General features: G+C 34.0%; 1 protein-coding gene across 12 annotated transcripts in view; it reads left to right on the forward strand.

The window, feature by feature from the left end:
- RALYL (RALY RNA binding protein like) overlaps positions 1-20,778 on the forward strand; it is a 425,404-nt gene that overhangs the window by 10,850 nt on the left and 393,776 nt on the right. For 10 of the 12 annotated variants that reach the window (XM_066993127.1, XM_066993126.1, XM_066993134.1 and 7 more), the window contains one exon: positions 17,051-17,142. The exons of the other annotated variants lie outside the window; for them this stretch is intronic. The gene's annotated coding sequence lies outside the window, so the exon portion shown is untranslated. The remainder of the gene's footprint in view (positions 1-17,050; positions 17,143-20,778) is intronic. 12 annotated transcript variants of the gene reach the window in all.

A 20,778-nucleotide genomic window follows, 5' to 3' on the forward strand; every position in this document is an offset into this window, starting at 1 on the left:
ATCAGCCTTTATTTACTTATCATTTTTTTCCCCTTCTTTCAGAGCTTTACTTTCAGGATTCCATCTTACTCCCCATTACCTTAGTGGGAGTATAAATTGAAAACTATTCTTAATTCTTTTAGTTAGTTTGAAATTTACAGTGTACAGTTTCGTAGGCTAAATACCCCAACCAGAGTTAAAAAAAAAAAAAAAAGGCAACCCAATTTTTTTTTCTGCTGTGCACTGAGACTGACAGACAGGAAGTAGGGACCCTGTTGCTCAGTGCTGGTTCAGCACATTGCTTGGTCTCATTCCTCCTGGCTGGAAGGTACCCATATGGTGAAGGTGGAGGAGTGCTTAGTTTGAAAGCACTCTTTGACCAAATCTTTTTTAGTCCTTATGTGTGTCTGCCTTCCCACAGCTATTCTCACCAGGAAGCCCTTCCACCTGACAAGGTTGAGTTAGGAATGTTAATAGAATGGGTGGATCCAGTAACTGGTCTTTCTAAGAAGGAATTTCTTAAATGTAGAGTTTAAACTCCTCCTATGTCTCCCCTGTACCGATCGTACTAATAAAGAAAAGCCAAAAGGTAGCAACTGAGCCAACACAAAACAAAACCTGGTAACAAATTTAAAGATTTTGTCAAATACTAAATATTCCCAAATACTTCTTATATACTATAATCACTTATGATAGTTAAGTGAAAAAAAGAACTGGTATCTAACCTTACTGATGCTGGTCAAACAGGTCCAGAGCAGAATGATCAGGTCCAAAAGGCTGAAATATTTTTTTTTATTATTTTTTTTATTTTTTAATCTTAAAATGACACTTAAAAGTACTGTAGGCAAAATTGTTAAGTGTTATGCATATCTAGATACAACAGGTCAAACACAGACATGCTATTAAATAAAAACAATACATAAAACTGCAAGAAAATAATGACTTCTTTGGGGGACTTTAAGTTTAAGGATATGTTAAATTTTATTAACATTTAGGATTTTCTTTTTACATTTTCTCAAGATGCACTATAAACACTGACTGTTGTCTCATTACCTGACTAGAAACTTTAAATTTCAGTTGGTATTAAAGTCTGCCTGAGGTGTTGTTGCTGCAGTTTGTTTAGATTTTGATTATTTGTGCCCAATGTGCCCAAGTTTATGTGAGTCATAAACTTGAAAAGTAGGTTTCTGATTTCAGCAATTTATTCAGAGCCCCTAAATTTGGTACTTCAGTTCTCTGGGCAGTATGTTCAAAAAGCAGGCACCTCAGAAGAGCTCTTTGGGACAACACAGTAAGGTACCTGGCTGCCTCTGGGAACTGTACTGGGAACTGTGGCCATCCCACAGGATGGACTGAGCTCGTGTGAGTGTGCTGGGACATGCTTTGCAGGAAGTACATCCATCCCCCTGCTTCACCCAGGGAACTGCTTTCCACATGTGAGGGATTTGTAATGGAGAGGGTTCACAGAAGACTCTGGGGAACTTACAATCTGAGGTGGAGCTTATTGTTTGTAAGGCAGGTAACACTGGAGCAGGCAATCTGGTTTCTTCTTTGAGATTTAGACCAACTGTACCAACCCTGAGTCATTTTAAGTCAGTTAAGGGAAGCCTACATTAACTGTAAGTGACTTTATTTGGCATAAAGACATGCAATGAAGCTTGCACTCACCTGTTATTGAAATGCAATGTAGTGCATCCCATGATACAGAGTCTGGAACAATTTATAAAGGGGAGAAATCTGACTTTCTTACTCTTGTAAGTAGTTATTTTGAAGCCATTGGTGCTGGTGAGATCATTAAGACTGCCTACACAAGATGAGGAAGGAGCCTTCGAAAAGGATCTGAAGCAGAGAGATTTCAAATCAGTGGGTGGAGCAATGATGACTTCTTTGGACTGACTCAAATTCTTCACCTTTTCTTGTTCCCACCATACTTTAATCTCTACCACAAAATTTCGTAGATTTTAGCTTTGTGGTTTGCTATGCAACTTTTCTCCTTCACAGTGCAACAAAATAATTTCACATAGCGATTGCCATCTCACTTTAAAATGTAACTAGAGTATAATCCATAATCATCAATTTCTTTTATGACCAGCTGTTTGCTATTATGTTTTACAGCCTTGCAGTGCATCAGTAAAGTATCTTAATGGAAGTGGAGTAATAGAGTTGGCACCTTCGAAGCTAGGAACTTCCTAATGAAAACTTTGAAATCTTTGATCCTTTTCTAAAAGAGTAGTTCTCTAAACATATATTTATGATCTACCAATTTCAAATTAAATACTTTGTGACCTATGGAATGTGATATAAAATACATCTTATGGTATTGAATGCTACATGTAACATGCAAGTTTTAACCTAAATTACATTAGTTTTCTGATATTAGACTTCTTCTGTGAAATGGAAAACAAGATTTCCAAATTATGATACTCACTTTTTTAACTACTGCTCACAGAGAGCAACAATTATAAATACTTCTGAAAATCAAGAGAATTTTGTCTCTCTGTACTAAATGCAGAGTTAAAAGCCTGATCTCAGCATCTTTGTTGAAGTCTTGCTGTGTGCATAGATTACTAAATAGGATGGTAATCTCTATTTGGCTTAGAAAACAGCACTGTAGTGGAAGCAAGGCTGAATGGAGAAAGCCATCATTATCAATGAGATACTTCATATATAAAATATATTTTAAGTAAATATATTAAAGATGAGGCATTCCAGGTACACTAAACATAAATTGATTAGCTTTCAGTGTAGTAAGACAGCCCAGGTAAAAACAGAGAGTTAAGTACTGCTTTCACTTGGAGGTTTCCAACAGCACTTATGTAAATCCATTCAGAGTAGGCTGAGACACTTTTACCTGAGGACATCATTTCTTGGTTGACTTTTTATATCAAAGATGAAAATTTGTGCATTCTATTTTCTCGTAATGGTCTATCTCTCCCAATCCCACGTATTTTGAATAGTACAAAGAATGTGCTGAAGATGCATATATGAAACTGTATCCAAATATACTCCCTGTTTTGTAATTAAGTCTATAACCACTTTGTTATTGATTTCATTGTGAACAGGATCAGTCTTCCACTTTCAACGCAATAGGCTGTGTTTCACATGGAACAGGGTATTAACTCAATAGAACAGACAATCGGATACCTGGTGAATCAGTAGTCTTAGAGATGGAATAATAAAAATCTGATTAAATATATAAAATGCAAAGTTGTTTTTTCCTAGTAAAGAGATGGTATATATTTGTTCTGGTATATGAGAATTGAAAAAAAAAAATTAGAAAGCTTATGGATTGTGTCAAACTCAAGGTCCAGCTAGTTCATTATTCTGTTCCTGCTGGTAGTAAAGAATAAGAAAGAAAGAGAGAAAAAGAGAAAGATAGAAAGATAGAAAGAAAGGAAGAAAGAAAGAAAGAGGAAAAAGGAAGCTAATTTCTAATAAAAAATAAAATAAAAGAGTAGATTACCAGAATAATGATGCAAGAATAAACTATACAGGCCTATTGTTTATGTGTAGCTTATTTTATAGTCTATTAATATTAATAAACTGATACCTTGTACAATTGGATATGTATCAGAATGGATCACACTGTCATACCAAAAAAAGTAAATACAATATCTATTAATGACCATATCAATGAACAGCTACTTTATATTCTGTAAAAAGCAAACAAAACCATAAAATATATTGTAGAAAGTATGCTTGAAGCAGAAACACTTATTCTTTTTAAAATTAAAATATAAATCTTAATTTACAATATATTTGCAAAATGATTTGCAAAGAATACATCATAAAGTTGGTATTGCGGTTCTGATCAAACTACTGAAGTAATTTCAGAAGACAGGAGATTGTCATTTCCTAAATTCTAGCACTTTTTTTTTTTTTTTATTTCTTGACTTTACCAACCTATTTAACTTTTTTCAACATAGTGTTTTTTTTTAGTGTATGATCTATATTTACTTTATCAAGGGAGATTACATGTATGGACATAATATGAGATTTCATTATGAAATATATAACAATGATAGTATAAACAGACATTTATGAAAATTGTTTTGGTTTATTGCCTTGTAGTTTCTTATTGCCCATCATGGGCTTTTGCTGAAAAGATTATAATTTCATTTTACAGAAAATAATAAAATAATGCATCTTTCTGTAAATACAGTGAATGGAATTTTGGTTACCATTGAAAATACAAGGAAATTATCATTTTGCAATACCTTAAAAACAAGCAAACACACAGACAAGAGAGTATTTCTTGTTTCTTGGTTATTATTTTTTTTAATATATTCTTTTGTCACAAGAATGTATATTATATTTTTTGTAATCTAAGCTGACAGACTAGGTCTGCCTTTTGCATGTTCTGCTACAAATAGGAAAGTTTCCCACATTTTCTATTTGCAGCGCTGTATGGTGAAGTGAGACAGTAAGATTGTAAACCATGGTTTAGTCATATCAGTATCACAGTAGGAACTTTGGGAGGAAGTCCTTTGGTTTCTGTGAACTTCAACTTGCTATATGTATTTACCTGTTTAACATAACAGTATCATTTCTTTAAGGATTTACCATATTAGCCAAATTTAATCTGAGAATTATAAAGTCTTTCAGCTTTATGAATGTTTATCATTTAAGTAATGATAACATAAGAAAACTGTTGTTGACTTGTGTTGCCACAGTTCATAGGAATCCAGTCATGAAGTAGGACTACCAGTGTATTGGAAAAAAAAAAAAAAAGTGCTTTTCTTTGAGCTCCAACCTTAAAGAAAAAAAAAGTGCTTTACATGCAGCTTTCAATAAATGCAGCACCATGAATACTCAGGATTCTGGACTCTGTTGTGGTATTTAGTAATAGCATTCCCCCCCCATCCCCCTCCCCCCCCCCCAAAAAAAATGCATATGGTATAAATATTAGATACTTTGCAATGTGAAATCATCTGTATTTACATGTATTAGCTATATGAACTCAGTGAGTCCCAGTCTCTCACCAACTATAAATTGAAAATGTAATCACTAAAAATATTCCTATCCATTTAAAAGTATTCTTTCTTATTCTTAGCAATTTTTATTTCATGCCATATATTTTATATAAGCCTGCTGTTATACTTGAGATATGGTATCATTGTCCTTGTATCCTTTCTATAAGTCCCCAGGTAGTTTTTCCACTTAGAGATTTTTCTTATATTACTATCTTTCTGAACACTTTTTACACAGCTCAACCTAAAAAAAAAAAAAAAAAAAAAAAAGGTCTATCACAGTGAAATCTTCAGAAAAATTCTACAGACAGTTTGTAGGCAGAATTTTAAAAAGACATGCTGCTAATTTTGATTTTCAAATGAACTGGCTTTCATGGAAGTAGGACATGGAAGTCCCAACAGAGAATCTATGAGAAGATGCTAAGGAGTTACTTCATATAAGATAGGATCTTATATGATTTCTTATATGGTATAAAATAAGATATACATTCCTGTTTATTTACAACAGAAACTTTTTTTTTCCCAGCACCATGTATTTGGCCACAACTGAATCACTGAAAAATAAGATAGTTGTTTCCAGAAGCAAGTCTAAAATAATTTTCTTTCAGTGAAACCAAATATTAGCTTATATGAATACATGGAAAGATATTGTGTAGTCTGGTTTAAACACATATATTCATTTCTGTGCTCCATGTATCCATGCTAATCTAAAGCATGCAAGCTCATCGGCCAGGGACTGATGTGGCTTTTGGTTTAGGATTCCTCTTGGTGGTGCAGAAACTCATTCCTGAGGTATGCACTTCACTCCTGACAACCTCCAAACATATTTCAAGGTTTCATATTGTAAATTTATGTCTTACATGATCACAAAATCACATATGAATGAATGCTACAACTCACCAGTTTGTCTTGGATTGATATATAGATATTTAGTGGACAAAAATTAATGTGCATAAGACAAGTATTGCATTTTCAGGAAAATTCCCTTCATATCTTATTTTACAATACTATGTTGAAAATTGTTGTAGCACCCGATAAGATAAAGTTTGACTTAATGTAAATTGGTATTGATGTTTTCTGTAGTCAGATTTTCATCCAATTACTAAAGTCAGACCTAACTAGTTAGTAAGATTTTTGAAATTCTAGATTAAACTAACTGCTATAAAGTGACATCTAGAATTGCCACTTTTTGACATCCAAAATTGTATGCCACATATAGCTAAAATTTAATAACATTTGGGATGCAGTTTAAAATCAAATCTTGTTGCAAAATAGATTAAATCAGAATTCTGTTTTGTTGTTGTTGTAGCTGCTGGTGGTGGTGCTGGTGGTTTTTGTTGGTTGGTTGGTTGTTTTTTTTCTTGTTTTTTTTTTTTCAAAAAAAAAGTCTTACCATCAACTGACTTTTTATTAATGTAAAACACTTTGCTAAATTCCAACACAAAGTATTTTCCCCATCTTACTATAAAAACTAATTATAAATTAGAGTATTTTGGATTGTGGTGATTTCTGGGCATTGCATAGAAAAAGTTTATAACTGAAAATAATTGTTTTCAAAAATGTGGTACAAAAATGAACCTTTTGATTTCAATATTTGTGGTTGTTTCTGGTTTTAGCTAGTATTCTTAATGGATTTTTTGTTGTTTGTTTTTTGTCAAAATCACATTATTTAGAAAATTGAAAATGAGAAGTTTTTTTGTACACAGCAAGAAACAGTCAAAAACCAGAAAAAATATCGAAACAGGCAAGGTGCTAGGCAGTGAAAGAAACAGAGTATCTAAAGGAAGGATGTGCATACACAACAGAAACAACTAGTGCCTGAAATATCACTATGATTCCCCTCTCCTACTTTCCTCTATGCAGCATTTAAGGTTAAATTTCACTAGGACTTAGATTCCTTCTGTCAATTGTACATGTCCCTCTACAGAGCAACTAGCATTTCTGAAATCTTTTCACTAATCCTGCAAAATCAAATAGAAATAATCCCATAACTATATAGTAGAAAGCAGGAAGGCTACCAAAGCTAACGTTTTTAAAGGTTTTGTTTTGTTTTTAAATTTAAAAGTTACTGTAACTTGGATATTTTTAAACATGGTGACCCATACCCCCAGCTGGTATAAATTGGTAGGATGTCTCCGTTAAATCAACGGTGAATTGATTACCTCGTTTTATGCTCATAACTTGTTTATAGGAAATGTAATGGGATTTGCTTCCTTCTAGTGAAAAGTTGTGGAAAATAGGCTAATTAATTCCGTAATGGGAAGATCATTTTAGTCTTTCTGCAGAATGACTGATGGATCTTTAAAAGTGTTGAGGTAATATATGTGTATGCTGTATGTGGAGGGTGGAGGAAGAGGTTGGTGATGTGCATGAAACATGCACAGAAACCATGAACTCAGACACCATCTTTTCAACGAAAGCTGTTTAGCTCTAGAGCTTCTCCTTTGCATTTTGAGAGGATTTAGAAGAATGCATTATTCATACTGAAAGCATAGTTAGAAAGTCAGTTGTCTCTGATGAAGGGTTGTGGGCTCAACCTTGCATTTTATTTTATTTTTTAATCCATTTTATGTTATGCACTACTGCAGAAAAATATCTTGTGGTTTGAATAACGTATTGATTATAATCAATCAGACATTTTATATAGACTAAGATATGCTCTGCTTTGGAAAAATTGTATTGACAAATTGAGCATATTAATGGATCCTAGAAATTTTGTCATGTAGTTAGACCCACTGAGGTCTTAAAATGTAAAGAATGCTCTATAAAAGTGCTACCATTCAATAACCCAATTCTTAGATTGATTATCGGAGATATAATGGAACATGTTATTACATTAAATCTTGAGAAGGGTTAAATAACACAAGGTTTAAAGCTGTACAATCATCAGATATTCAGCTGTCAAAACATCATTTTTCTGATTGTTCTGCTTTGGACTAATAATTGCAGTTTAGTTTGGTAAGTAAGCTTTGAAGCTGGTATGGCTGAAAGTAGCTAAAGAATCACACAATGTTGGATGCAATTTTAACTTTGTGATAAGATCTTTTCAGGAAAAAAAAGGGGGGGGGGTCCCTTCTGATAAAGAGAAAAATATTTATAAATTGTAAAAGTCTCTATAGAATCAGAACTTATTCCAGTGCTATTATAACAATTCTTTTTTTTCTCTTCTTTGTTTTAGAAACTTTTTTTTTTATTATTGGTATGTGTAATGAGCCATAGTTAATATATGCTACTTAGCTTAATCTCTCTGAAACTCAGCTTTTCAGTATGAAAGAAAGGGGACAGGAGGAGAATGAATACAGACAAGGGATAAAACCTGAAAATATATTCATGGCACCTGAGCCTCAGCTGTCATTTCATGCATAAAGTATAAAATGGGACAGTAGGTGGGATTTTGCTGTTGACCTTGTGGTGTGAGCATATCACTTAGTCTTTCCAATTCTCTTTGCTCGTTATCCAAATTACTTTGCTAGCTGGAACCACATATCTTCTTGTTGATGTATTGCAATGAAACTGTAATTTTATAAAAGAGCTGTGCAGTAAGAAACAGTAGCAAGGCAGATTCTTTACACTTTGTTGGGGAATCCCCTTGCTGCTGGCAGCTCTGCCAAAATTGATAAATATGAATCTTTACGAAAATATTGCAACATCCTCGAAAACAAACAAAGGGCAAAAAATATTTATTTATTTATTTATTGAAAGTGCTATGCAGAAACTTTGTGAATGTGTGAACAGGAAAATGTTATGACCGAGCATTTTTACACCAAGCTTTATTCATCTCTATTAGAATGTGCTTTTTGGGCCCAAAGAAACTACACTTAGTGAAGGGTTTCGAGAGTCAAAAGAAAAGTATGTGGAGGCCTGATTTGCACTCCTAATTCCTCAGATTATTATCTCCTTTAATTTGTGCGAATGGCTCCCAAAAAGGATTTTAGGGATGCATTAGCAAAATATAGGACATTCTGGTCAAAACATTTCAGGATCTTGGCATGTTCTATTTGGTAGATTGGTAAGATATGGTTAGAGGCTCCAGCTGCTGTTAATTTTCCTGTACTGGGGGAATCTTTAACTGTCTTAAAAGGTGTTCTCTTCAGTGCTACAGTCAGTATTCTCTGATCATTACTGAAACTGTAATATCAACATGTAAACACTGAAAGAATCTAGTTCTTCAAATTGATTCAGAAATAAATGGTATGCCAAGTACCTTTGTTTATTAAAAGGAAAAAAATAAAACAAAACTTTCAATCTGCTGGATAATAATGAAAGTAAAGAATTAATAAAACCTATGGCTGATAGAAATATGGTATAAATATTCCTTATTGTTTCCTTTATTTTTGTTTTAGTGAAATATTGAATAAAATGTCTCTGTCATGCATGGTTCCAATAATTACCTCTTAGTTGTTTCACCAATAAATACACATGTGGCAAAGGAATCGGATATTTAGATTTGATGATTGTTTTTTGTGATAAGTTCTGTAGAAAGTGTCCTTAAAGCTTTTTTGCTGGAGATTTTAGTCAAACTTGAAAAGAAACCCAATTCATGTGTCCTAAATAACAGTTTTCACCATGGGCAGAGCTAGGTTTGCAACTGTCTACATCTATTGACTCTCACAGTTTTTCTGATGCTTTTGAACAATGCCTTCTCTGCCTCATTTTTCTTTTCCATCACTGAAATGGGAATAAAACCCTTCCTTATTAAAACTATGACTCATATGTTGAGTTATCCGTCACTCTGTAAGACCTAAAAGAAAATATTTTAGCAGCTATGTTTTCAACCACTGTCACAAAGCTGTCTATAAATATGTTGAAAAGGTAGCCACCCACTCTGGTAATCCTACAATCTGTTCTGGATGTGCTCAGCCAAAGGTCACTCAAATCAGTAGGAAGATAAAAATATATGGCTGGAGCGTGTGGAATAACTTTACCACTCATTCTCTCCTTTTTAACAAAGCCCTCATAGCTAACAGTATTCTCCTTCAACATTGGGGACACATGCTCTGAAACAGAGAGGGAAAAGAAAGTTGCAATTTTAAAAACTTATTTCTTCTGGAATAACACATTAACCAGCTGAGACTTTGGTGATCTGATTAGTTTAGATTAATAGATAGTGGTATATTCTCATACATATCAGTAATAGCTTTTGAAAGTAAAGCCAATGAATAATTGTTGTGTTAGAATACAACACTCTCAAGGGAGAGGCTTTGAAATGAATCAAAGGTAGGTTCTTCTCATGTTGAACCTGTTTCTGAATTTGTTTCTGATCAGCCAAAGAAGATGCTCTCCCAGTGAAATGAGGGACGGATTTGTCTGATTAGGAAAAATACAGTGACAGGCAACCAAAATTTTCTTACATACATATTTAAACAAAAGTGTTAAACAATACACTTCATTTTGTCACCGGAAATATTTTGTTATGAGATGATGATTCATCATTGATCTTTGCTCTCTGCCGATGGAGCAGATCTCCTGGGAGGAAAATATAATCTATATCTGTCTTATTTGTTTGACAAGCCAAAAAAAAAAAAAGTCAAGAAGCAGAGTTCTGCTTCTGTTTCAGTGATTTAAAGTACATTTTCTAACTTTTTATTTGAAGAAGCTGTTTGTAAATCTAGTCTAGAAAAATGTTGTTTTTATAAGCTTCAGGAGCATGTTTCATTTGGAGGGAATGAATTATTCCTTTCCAACAGACAGCTGTAAATACATAAAATGTTCAAGCTTTTTGAGGCTTGGCTCAAATGCCAGCACAAAATCAATGATAAAAATCAATTCCTTATATGTGCAGTACTTTACTTAATCATTTAAAAAAATTATTTCAGTGAGACATAGAGGGCCAGATCCTGAGCAAATTGCCAAAAATATTTTAGCTTCTACAGAGTTGTATTGATTTACTCCCACTCTAAGTCTGGGCTACTGTAGAAACTAAATTTAATTTAATTGTATTTTTTAATGTATTTATTTGTTAGTACTGAACATCATTGCTTTTTCCGCAGCCACAAAAGTGGATTACATTTGTGGCAAATTCTTTACATACATAAAATATGCAGTTGTGGAAAAAAATTGCAACTGACATTTATGAGCTCAAGACTGAGATTTCCATTTCACTTTGTGTTATTTATAAATCAAATTCATTTCTAAAGTTATACCACTGATTACAGCTGTTAATTTGCATGAATGATTAGGACACCCTTTGTGAATTAGGGTTTATAAAATTGAAATTGCAGGAACTATGATCTTTCAGAAATATGCTTTCTATGTTGATTTGAAATAAATTCAGATTTAATAATTTAGGATAATTAATTTAGTATCACACCAATATATAGTATAATTATCAAGTATGTCTTAGGAAAATACAGAGCTAGTAAAAGATATCACTACAGCTCTCTACTATTGAAAAATTGCTAATAAGTATTGGAGACTAGAAATTATTTCATAAACCCCAATCACTATGGCTGGTACTTACCTGTGCAACCTCTTGTAGTATTAGGATTACACTGCATGGAAACTGTGGATTGCAGTGCTGGGCGTGGAACTCACTGTGGGGTAATTTCTCTGTTGTTGGTGAAGAGGCAAAGTGTCAGAAACAATAACTATGATGCTATTGACTTTACTTGCAGTTGATAGTACTCATTCATTATCTCAAAAAAAAAAAAAAAAGGCAGGAAATAACCGAAGTGGAAATTAAAATATGTTGCATTTTAAAAATGATCGTTAATATTATTATGAATGCCTCCTTTCTCAATTACTGACATCATGCATTTGAAATTCTTTCCTTAATATTTCATCAAGATAATTCCCCTCATTTAATATCAATCAGTCCAATTCTCAGAAAAAAACATCCATTAACATAGTAAAAAAAAATTGGCCTGGTAAAAAAAGACAGCCTGCATTTTGTGTGCCTTTTTTCCTTTTTTTTGAACATGTATTTCTAAGACAAGTTTATAAAGCTATTGTTCTCTTTGTTACATATATATATATATTATACATATTTCTTTGGTTAATAGTTAATATTCCATTAATTTGCTTTCTATCTGTGACACCTCATTTATCATAAATTGCTATAACCTGCACTTAATACTCAGATCTCATATTATACATAATATATTAATTAGGTCACATAAGTTTCTCCCACTGGGTGAAAAAGATGAAGCAAGGTAATATATCCAGCATAAAAATGAGTTATGAATTATGACCCGCTGCTGTTTCTACATAAGTAGTTAACATGGTTTTCCATAATTAGAGTTGTCTTATGGTGTTTTTTGTCACACTTCAGAGACAGATTTTTGTTGGTAATATAAGGAATATTGTGTCTATTCTTTAATTTGAGAAGCTGATTGATTAAATATTGAGACTAATCCACACATCAGACATCACATGTCAAGGCATAGACTGGATGATTTTTTGAGGCTCTTCTAATTTGCTTTCATGATTCTTGAATTAAATTGAAGCAATGAATAGTACAATGTGTTTTCACTTTTAAGAAAAATCATAGCAACCCCTGTTAAAATTCAACAATATATGACTAGGGTTTTTGTTGTTGTTGTTTTTGTTTGTTCTTCTGTTTATTTATTTTTCTCTTCTGTCCTTTTTCAAATACACTCTTTTGTAAAAGATTGGAAATACAGAATGTTATCACTGTTGGTTGTTTCACTTCATAACAGCAACAATATCACCAATATTACACTCAGGAATCTAAGACAACATTAATTAAATTTTGCTATCAGGAAGATGAGTATATCTCAGCAAACAAAAAATTATTTCATGATTAAAATAGCTGAAACCCTGTTGTCCTGAAGTTCAGTGTTCACAGCAATGTGTAACGCACTTAAGCCTTTCAGCACCACTGCAGTGTTATGAGCTAAATGACATATACATAATGAGTAGGTATTTTGTTATTAGTAATATTTAAAGCTTGGAGTGTATAGTTTTCTGTACCATTTCAAATGATGGAACTTGAATCAGTAATGATATATTGAATACATTAGAGGCAAAACCGTTTCTTTATCGTTATCTCACGGAGATTGTGCAGCAACAGAGAAAACTGTTGAAAATGTAGACCATACAGGGACCACTTTGAAAACTGAGAAAAATTTGTATTAAATGGTTGTGAGAAAATATTTTGCATTTTACCTCTCCTTCATTCACAACAGCTGTGTGTGACATTGTTGTGTAAAAGGGCATGCAAGGTTGTCTTTTCACTCCTTAAACTGGTTCTATGTGCCTGAGGGCTGCTTGGAAATTCCTTTTACTGCCAAGGAGTTATTACCACATTCAGGGACTGCTTGGAATGCTGTGTCCTGCCCTATTTCCCCTGGCCATTCTCTGTACTACTTGCAAGGAAGGGAAATTGGGTGTGCCACACGGAACTAGCTCAGCATCACTGCAGGATCACCCTGTGCTGTGTTCAGCAGCACTGTGTCCCCCTTTCTGCCATTAGCACACCGTGAAGCAATCGCAGTGCCTTGGAGCCTGTCTGCTGGATGTCTGTGAATGTTTATTCAGGGCTGTAAAATAAGCCTTGTAGAGACAAGCCCTCAATCTGAGAGAGAGGGAGTGAAATTCTCATTCTGAGGTAGTTAAAGGAAATGTTTCCATTAATATCTGAGAGACCATGATTTTTATATTTCTTTTTTGGCTACACTGCAATGATTTTTTGTGTGTGTGTGTGATCCCATGTCTCTTCTAGATAGACTTATACCATGATCAGTCTATGTAGTGACAGACCCATTAGCCAAATTACTTTTACTTATGCAAAATCAAAGTAAGAAAGATCTGCAAAAGACTACTACAAGCAGAAGTTTTGGGACTGCTATTGTGTCTTAAGATGAATTGCTACAGCTGACTCAAACGGTGGATTTGTAAAGAGGGAATGCTTTTCATGTTAAGCTCAGTGTTTTATGAAGTCCAGCATTCTTATCATGACCTTTAGTAACTAGTGTAGTAATAGAAAATTGCATTTCAGTAGATGAGGAAAGCTTTGGTCACTAGTCTACTTGAGGGAAATTTCCTTTAGCTTTAAACAAGAGATCTGACTGACAAGAGAGATAACCCATAGTTGACAGAACTGCTGTACAGGTGGGTTCAGAGAAGACTGTGCAGTAGACTTTTTGGCCATAGAGTTAGTAGTGTGAGACAAGTTAGATGGCAGATTGAGTGGAACTGCCTAAGCCATTATTACGGTTGTTTTTCTACATCAGGATACAAGTCTAGTAAAGGCAACAACTACTTTCACACATATGAGATTATGGTAGCCTGTTTAATTAATTTCTGCTTTTATAGAGTCAAGGGAAGGTGATTTTCAGGAAGGTTGGTAAGAAGGCCATCGTTACTACAGCTGGGTGCAAAAAAGCAATGGTGGTCTTCAAGAAAGCATGCAGAAGTCAAGAAAATTTGGCAAAAATGTTTAAATTAGAGCTCTCATGTACTGTGTGTGAACAGATGAAAGTTGTGAATGAAGACCATAACTTTCAAATGTTATCTGGAAATAAAAGAACCAAACAGGCAGAAGCAGAAATCCCATCAAGGTAAAGACAAAATATGATAGCCCTAGGTATTGTGTTTGTTTAAAATTGGAAGACTAGTCAGACAACTGTTTCAGGTGGATCCTGTACATGTGTACATGACTGATGAAAACTCATTTTTTCAGCAAAAATGTTTTCTGGCTAAGAAAGATTTGCCATTATTTGTTTGTAAGCAACTTACGCTGTGGTCTGGGAAAAGAATCCATGCTAGTAGCAGAACATGCATATAACTTTTTTTTTTTTTAATATCAGTTAAAGTCATTAATTAAAGTAACTAATACTATAATTCTTTTCATTCTTTTGAGTTTCCTGACACATTTTCCTTCCCATGAGATTGAACGAAAGTTTTTGATTGAGTTCAAAAGATACTAGGTACTTCAGTTTTTGTACATCTTCATTATGATATATTTACAACAATTTTTCATTTAAATATTTTCATTGCAATCAAATCAAGATAGATATCCAGAAATGCAGATTGCCCAAGTTAAAGAATATTTTTAGATATTAAAATTGATATGTAAGCTAATACACATGTTGAATACAGTGTTGACTGGAAATAAACAGAAAGGAAAATGGAGCTGAGTAAAATGAGTCATAAAGAGGTTAAGGGTTTTGAAAATGAGCATATGCCAGTAGAGTTAAATTGGGTTGTATTGATTGTGCTGCAGGGAATTTGCAACTGGAACTTTTCAAGAAATGGACTTGAGATCATTTTTGCTTAATAATTTCAGTAATGGTATTGGCAAATATTGGGAGTGTGCTGATGAAATTTGCTAATGTTGGATCAATAATAAGGGCATTAATAATACAGAGAGGACTGAGATATATAGGAAAATGTGAATAGTCCTGAGGATTGGGATAATAAAAGTGCACTTAGATATTAAATGAGGGTCACTTATTAACATCAATTTGCAGGTACCTGGGATATTTTTGCACTTATTCATTTTGGATAGTATTTATTTCACACTGGCAATGGTTGATTTTTAACCATTGTAAATCACATCCTTTAGACACCCCTACCCCCTACCCCCACCCCCTTTTTTTTTTTTGACACAAATGGAAGATTCTGAAATTATCTCTGCAATAAAAATCACTTCTAAACAGAATTAGCTTAAATATGAAAAAAAAAAGTTCTTGCTGAATCGTAAACCCCCAAAAGCAAAAATGTATAAAGAAAACAGAAAAATATTTCAGCTTTCATAATACCAACAGCCAAGCTAAAAGGTGTTGAATCTTCTAAAACAGATGCCGTCTTGTGATGGGAGATAGATTAGCCTGTGAGCCTGAATAAACTTTGTCTCTAATTAGTATGCAAATCTCACCTGCTCCAGGGTTCTTCCTGTTTCAAAAACTGTGATCTATTTAGTGTTTCCATGTTTCCTTGTGAATAATCTCACCCAGGAGGTTTCTTTTTCATTCCAATTTTCTTCATACCTGTAATTTTCTAAGCATGCTTTACTGTTTTAGGTCAATATTTTCTTCAAAGAACCAAGTTAAAAAATGTTAGCATTTCTAAAACTGAAAAGGAAAAAAAAAATAGCACCTTGGAAACAAACGCAGTCATTAATAATAAAAACATTTTGACTTAATCCTGTAGGGTAAAATTCTATATTGTGACATATTTATTTTATATGTAAAATACATACAAAAATATACAGAGTACTATAGATGTTGAGTATAAATTTAATTCATCCTGAAACTTTTGAACTGATTAGCAGGCTATTTAATATCAGAATGTTAAATAAAATGTATAATTGCCTTTTAAGTCCAATCATATACCATCAAAACTGTGACATTTTCAACAGAAGCAGGATCACATCGTTTAGTTAAAATTATTGACAGAGAACACATCAGCAAATTGCCAAGTATAGAAGTTTTCTAAATCTCTGTAAAATTCTGGAAAGAAAATAAAATAAAAAGTTGCTCCCACAAACCTGGATAGTGATTCCTCCTTCCCCTCCCTCTTGTCTGATATGACTACCAGTGTGTCAGCATGGAACATAAATGAAGCATCTCAATAGATGGAAAAAGTCAGGATGGGGATCTCTTGATCTTGAGATCAAGATCTCTTGATCTCTCTATTCACATCATCCAACTTCAGACAACGACTTTCAGGACCCTCATCCCCATTTGAAAGAATCAACCTTTTCTCAACTGTCTATATAGGAAAGTTAGTCTTCTAAGCTTAAATGGTCAAAATTGTCATAATCAGATTCACCTCTACTGTGCAAGTAGTCCCATGGGACTGAACATATTTGCATGCATGCACACACACACACGTGCAGAAGCGCAACCTATTATGACAGCTCCTGCATGTTTAGAGGTCTCTCTAAATGCAATGTATGACAAGACTGTATATTTCACCTTAGATTATACAGTGATTGTCTATACTTGCTCTCAAGAGTCAACAAGCATATTTGGAGTGCCATATGAATACCATGGGACTTATGTTTGATGGGGAAATCTCTCTTCTATGAATTGCATGAACTTGTTTAGCTATATTTGCTCTATATGCATAATTCCTCTTTGGTGGCCTTAAAATAATGAAAAAGAAATTCATGACACCTGTATTTTATTTTCCAGTTGCTCACAGGGTGCATCCTTGGACAAGTCACTTAGATGCAGATCCTGAAAGGTTTTCAAGGCTCCAATTAATTCCAAAGACATCTTTAAAGGTTTGGGCTTTAATCTTTTTAGTGTTTGATTTCCTTTAGCTCTAAGATGAAAATGTTGCTATGAGCGTATCTCTGAAGCCTCTCAGAGACTTTGATGAAAAATCCTGTAAATATGTAAACCATTTTTTATTATTTTCTTACTGGCCACTGAAGGGAATTCTGCATGGAATGTAAGCATCTGGAACTACCAGGGTCTGCAATGTTTATGAGAATCAAGAAATTTGCCCTACATATTTATGTAGCTATTATGAAATGAGAGCACCAAACATAATTAATACAGAAAAAATATTTAAAGTACATTTTACCTGCTGTTTTTTAGTATTTTATCTGGTTGGATGAGCAGTGTTGTTGAAGCTCTGTTGGGAAACATTTTCAGTCCCATAGGTAAGAGGTAACTATCGAAAATTGTTCTAGCATTAGGGATTCACCTGATTCTAGTTCAGTGTTCAGAGATGAAACCAGCAATCTTGTTTGCTAAAGACAATTCACAGAAGTGTATTACACAGGTGCCAAACTATAAAATAGTCTGAGACACAGAAGAGTAATAGGTCAAAGAGAAGCTATAAGCCCAAATAGTCAAGAGAGAGAAGGTTCTGTGTTAACATTTCCAGAACGATCACTGTGTTTTTGATTTGGAGTATAAGGATGAGCTGAAAAGGATGAGCAGCACATAAATATGAAGAAGTCTGTCTCTGCTCTTCAGTGGTAGCCAGGTAGATGGCAGGTCCTTTGTAACTGTAATGCACAGAGAGATGGGAGTGAGGGAGGCAGGCATACCCAGAGTAATGTGTGCTACCCTATGGGTCCTGCTGCTGATTGGTCAAACAAATCTCTGCTGCGTAACAGATTTATTTTTCCCATGTCACTATCTTACAACAAGTTAGCCCTCCACAGCCTGTTTACATATCCATTTTCCTGCTGTGCTCACCAGAAGACTAAGTCAAATGTAAACTGGAAAGGGCTTGTAGGCAACCAGTTCATCAAGCCTTATTTTGACTACTCAGATCTCTGTCAAAGCCTTTCTTGGGTATGTTCGATAGCTCAGGTTTGATGACCAGCCTTTTTCAGGTTGGAATTTCAGTTTAGATAAGGAATCTTGTCCAATAAATGCCAGAACTGGAATAAATCCCACCTGGCCCAGAAACAGTGCATAACATAGAGTTGGGCATTGGGACTACAAACAGCCATGCTACAATGAATTTATATCATATTCACATAAGGAACGTGTGAATATGTGAATTATGACAGACTACAACTTCTCAGCTGTGGTCTGTCATACAAATGATACACTAAAGGAACACATATAAAAAAGGATACAGGGAAGTACTTGTGTCAAAGCTGAATAGTCTTCAGATCAAATGCTGTGTTTGCATCAGTGACAGGAATTTCTTAGAGTATGGACTCAACTGATAGTGATTAAATATAGAGGATAACAAATATTATACAGAATACAGAATGTAGACATATAGTAGTGTTTTATACCTGATATGCCTCAGCTGAGCTGTCTAGAAATGCTTTACATAGTGATAAGTTATCACTAGGAATGAAACTCAGACCTGTCATGAGGCAGTGTCAGTTACACATTGCTTAGTGGACATTGAAATTTATGTTAGAATTGTGGACTAAATATCATCTTAAAATGGAGAAAGCCATCATTCAGTAAAGTAGGAAAAATGCCTCAAATCTGCTGAAAGAGGTGGAAACTCACAGAGCTTCACCAGATTCAAATCTGAGTGTTCAAAATAACTCAAGCCTTCAGATTCCCAATATAGTATTTTAAAATATTTATTTTAATGTAAGACTTTTAAAATTTGATTTCCAGGAAAATTAAAATCTTTTAAATAAAACAAGAGCTGAGATTTGTTAAAAAAAAAAAAAAAGAGTTTTTTTTCACAGTTCGGAGTACTTAGGATCTGGCTTATAAAGAAACCACCCCAAATCATATTTGTTAGGTTTTGGACAGTCTGGAACTTTTCAAGAAGATATTTCCTGTTATAGTTCTGTATTTCTGCTTGTCAGATGATTTTCATTAGGCTTTTATACATAAAATGCTTTAAAATCTGGACTTGAGTGGAGTAGGTGTAGAGAAATCTAAAGGAAGACTACACAGTACATTACTACTGAAGGTCTAGGAATAGTTTGCGCAGACGAACTACAATTCCATCTGTGTAATTAAGGCCTAAAGGAAAAGAAGATGAGGTAAATTTACTCCTGAATTTAATGCTGAGAAAGCAGTATTCAAGAGAATGCAAAGAATGACCTTTCTGGCTCATTATTAGTTGTCACTGATGAAAATACATCTTTGGACCTAATGTTACTAGTTATAATTCTAACTCTAATGATTAGCGTAAATTCATTGCCTTCAAAATATTAGTTGTTAATACAAGTGAGAGAAGTGAGTACTTCATTCTTTGTATTCTGCTTCCTCCATGCCAGACCTTCCTATTTCAACCCTCCAAACTGTTAAGTTCAGAAGGAATGATGAAGTAGCCACATATCCTGGGAGATTTCTCTATTTCTTTCCCTTTCACTCTCACGCAGATGGATTGAGAGAGAGAGCTACTCCTGAGGCAGGTTTCTCAGGCAGGCATGAAACCAGAGCAGATGCTAGCAGACCAGGCAGTGATGCATATATTTCACTTTTTTTCCTCCTTTTTGTTAAATACATTTGTTATCCTGAAACAAGTCTTTGTCCTCAGTTGAAAATTAATTCATTTTATCTTGAAAGTTGAGCCATCATCAGCTTTAAAGATGCTCTGTGGGTATGGCAAGTTTAAACTACACTCTATCCCTCATTAACTTTAAACTTGATTAATTTTACATAGAAAAATAAAGTGAAAAAAACTTTCTAAATGGAAATTTCAGAATTTTACAGTGATTTTTGTAGAAGAATATGATGAAAAGATTTTTTTTTAAGCTTGTAGAGAGTGGTTGTAATAAGAAATCAAAGCTAAAGAGAACACTTGATGAAAAGGGATTATGACAAAGTAGTATATTTTGGCACTTAAAAACAACCTCCGATTCACTTAATTAAAAAAAAAAATGGTTGCTGTCAAAAGTTTATATGATGCCCTTGAAAGTGACATTGAAAATTGTCACTTCAGGAAACTCTCAGAGAACAACACCTTATCTGCTGTAGCATACACCTGTACTCCATTTGCTCCTACAAAGGGTAAAAGAAGGCCTGAATATCACATGAATCTCATTTTTGCCAGCTAGAGATATTTGATGAAGATGCAGAAGCAATTTCACCCAAAGGAGCAGCATGGTAGCTGCTGTGGAGAAAACATTCTCCAAATGCCTCACAAGCCTTATCATTTCACAGTTTGTGTTTGGGAAATGCTGACTTGAATATAAAAACTTCAGCTTTCACAAACAAACTCTTTAAAAAATTGACTCATATTTTCATTGATAATATCCTGTTCTTCTAATATATTTTTAAACTGTTTTCCCCAGCTACTCCTTGCTTTAGATAAACAATCAAAAGAGCACACATTTTCAGCTTCATTCTTCTTCCTCTTTCATTCTAGCCAAGTTCAGGCATATGCCACACAGTTATCAAACAAAGAAGCTTCACTTTCAAATATTCACAAGGGAAGGAAATTATGTTTTTCTTGTTTGGGATTTTTTTTTTTA

Source organism: Anser cygnoides, chromosome 2 (assembly GCF_040182565.1).
Source record: "Anser cygnoides isolate HZ-2024a breed goose chromosome 2, Taihu_goose_T2T_genome, whole genome shotgun sequence".
Taxonomy (NCBI): Eukaryota; Metazoa; Chordata; class Aves; order Anseriformes; family Anatidae; genus Anser; species Anser cygnoides.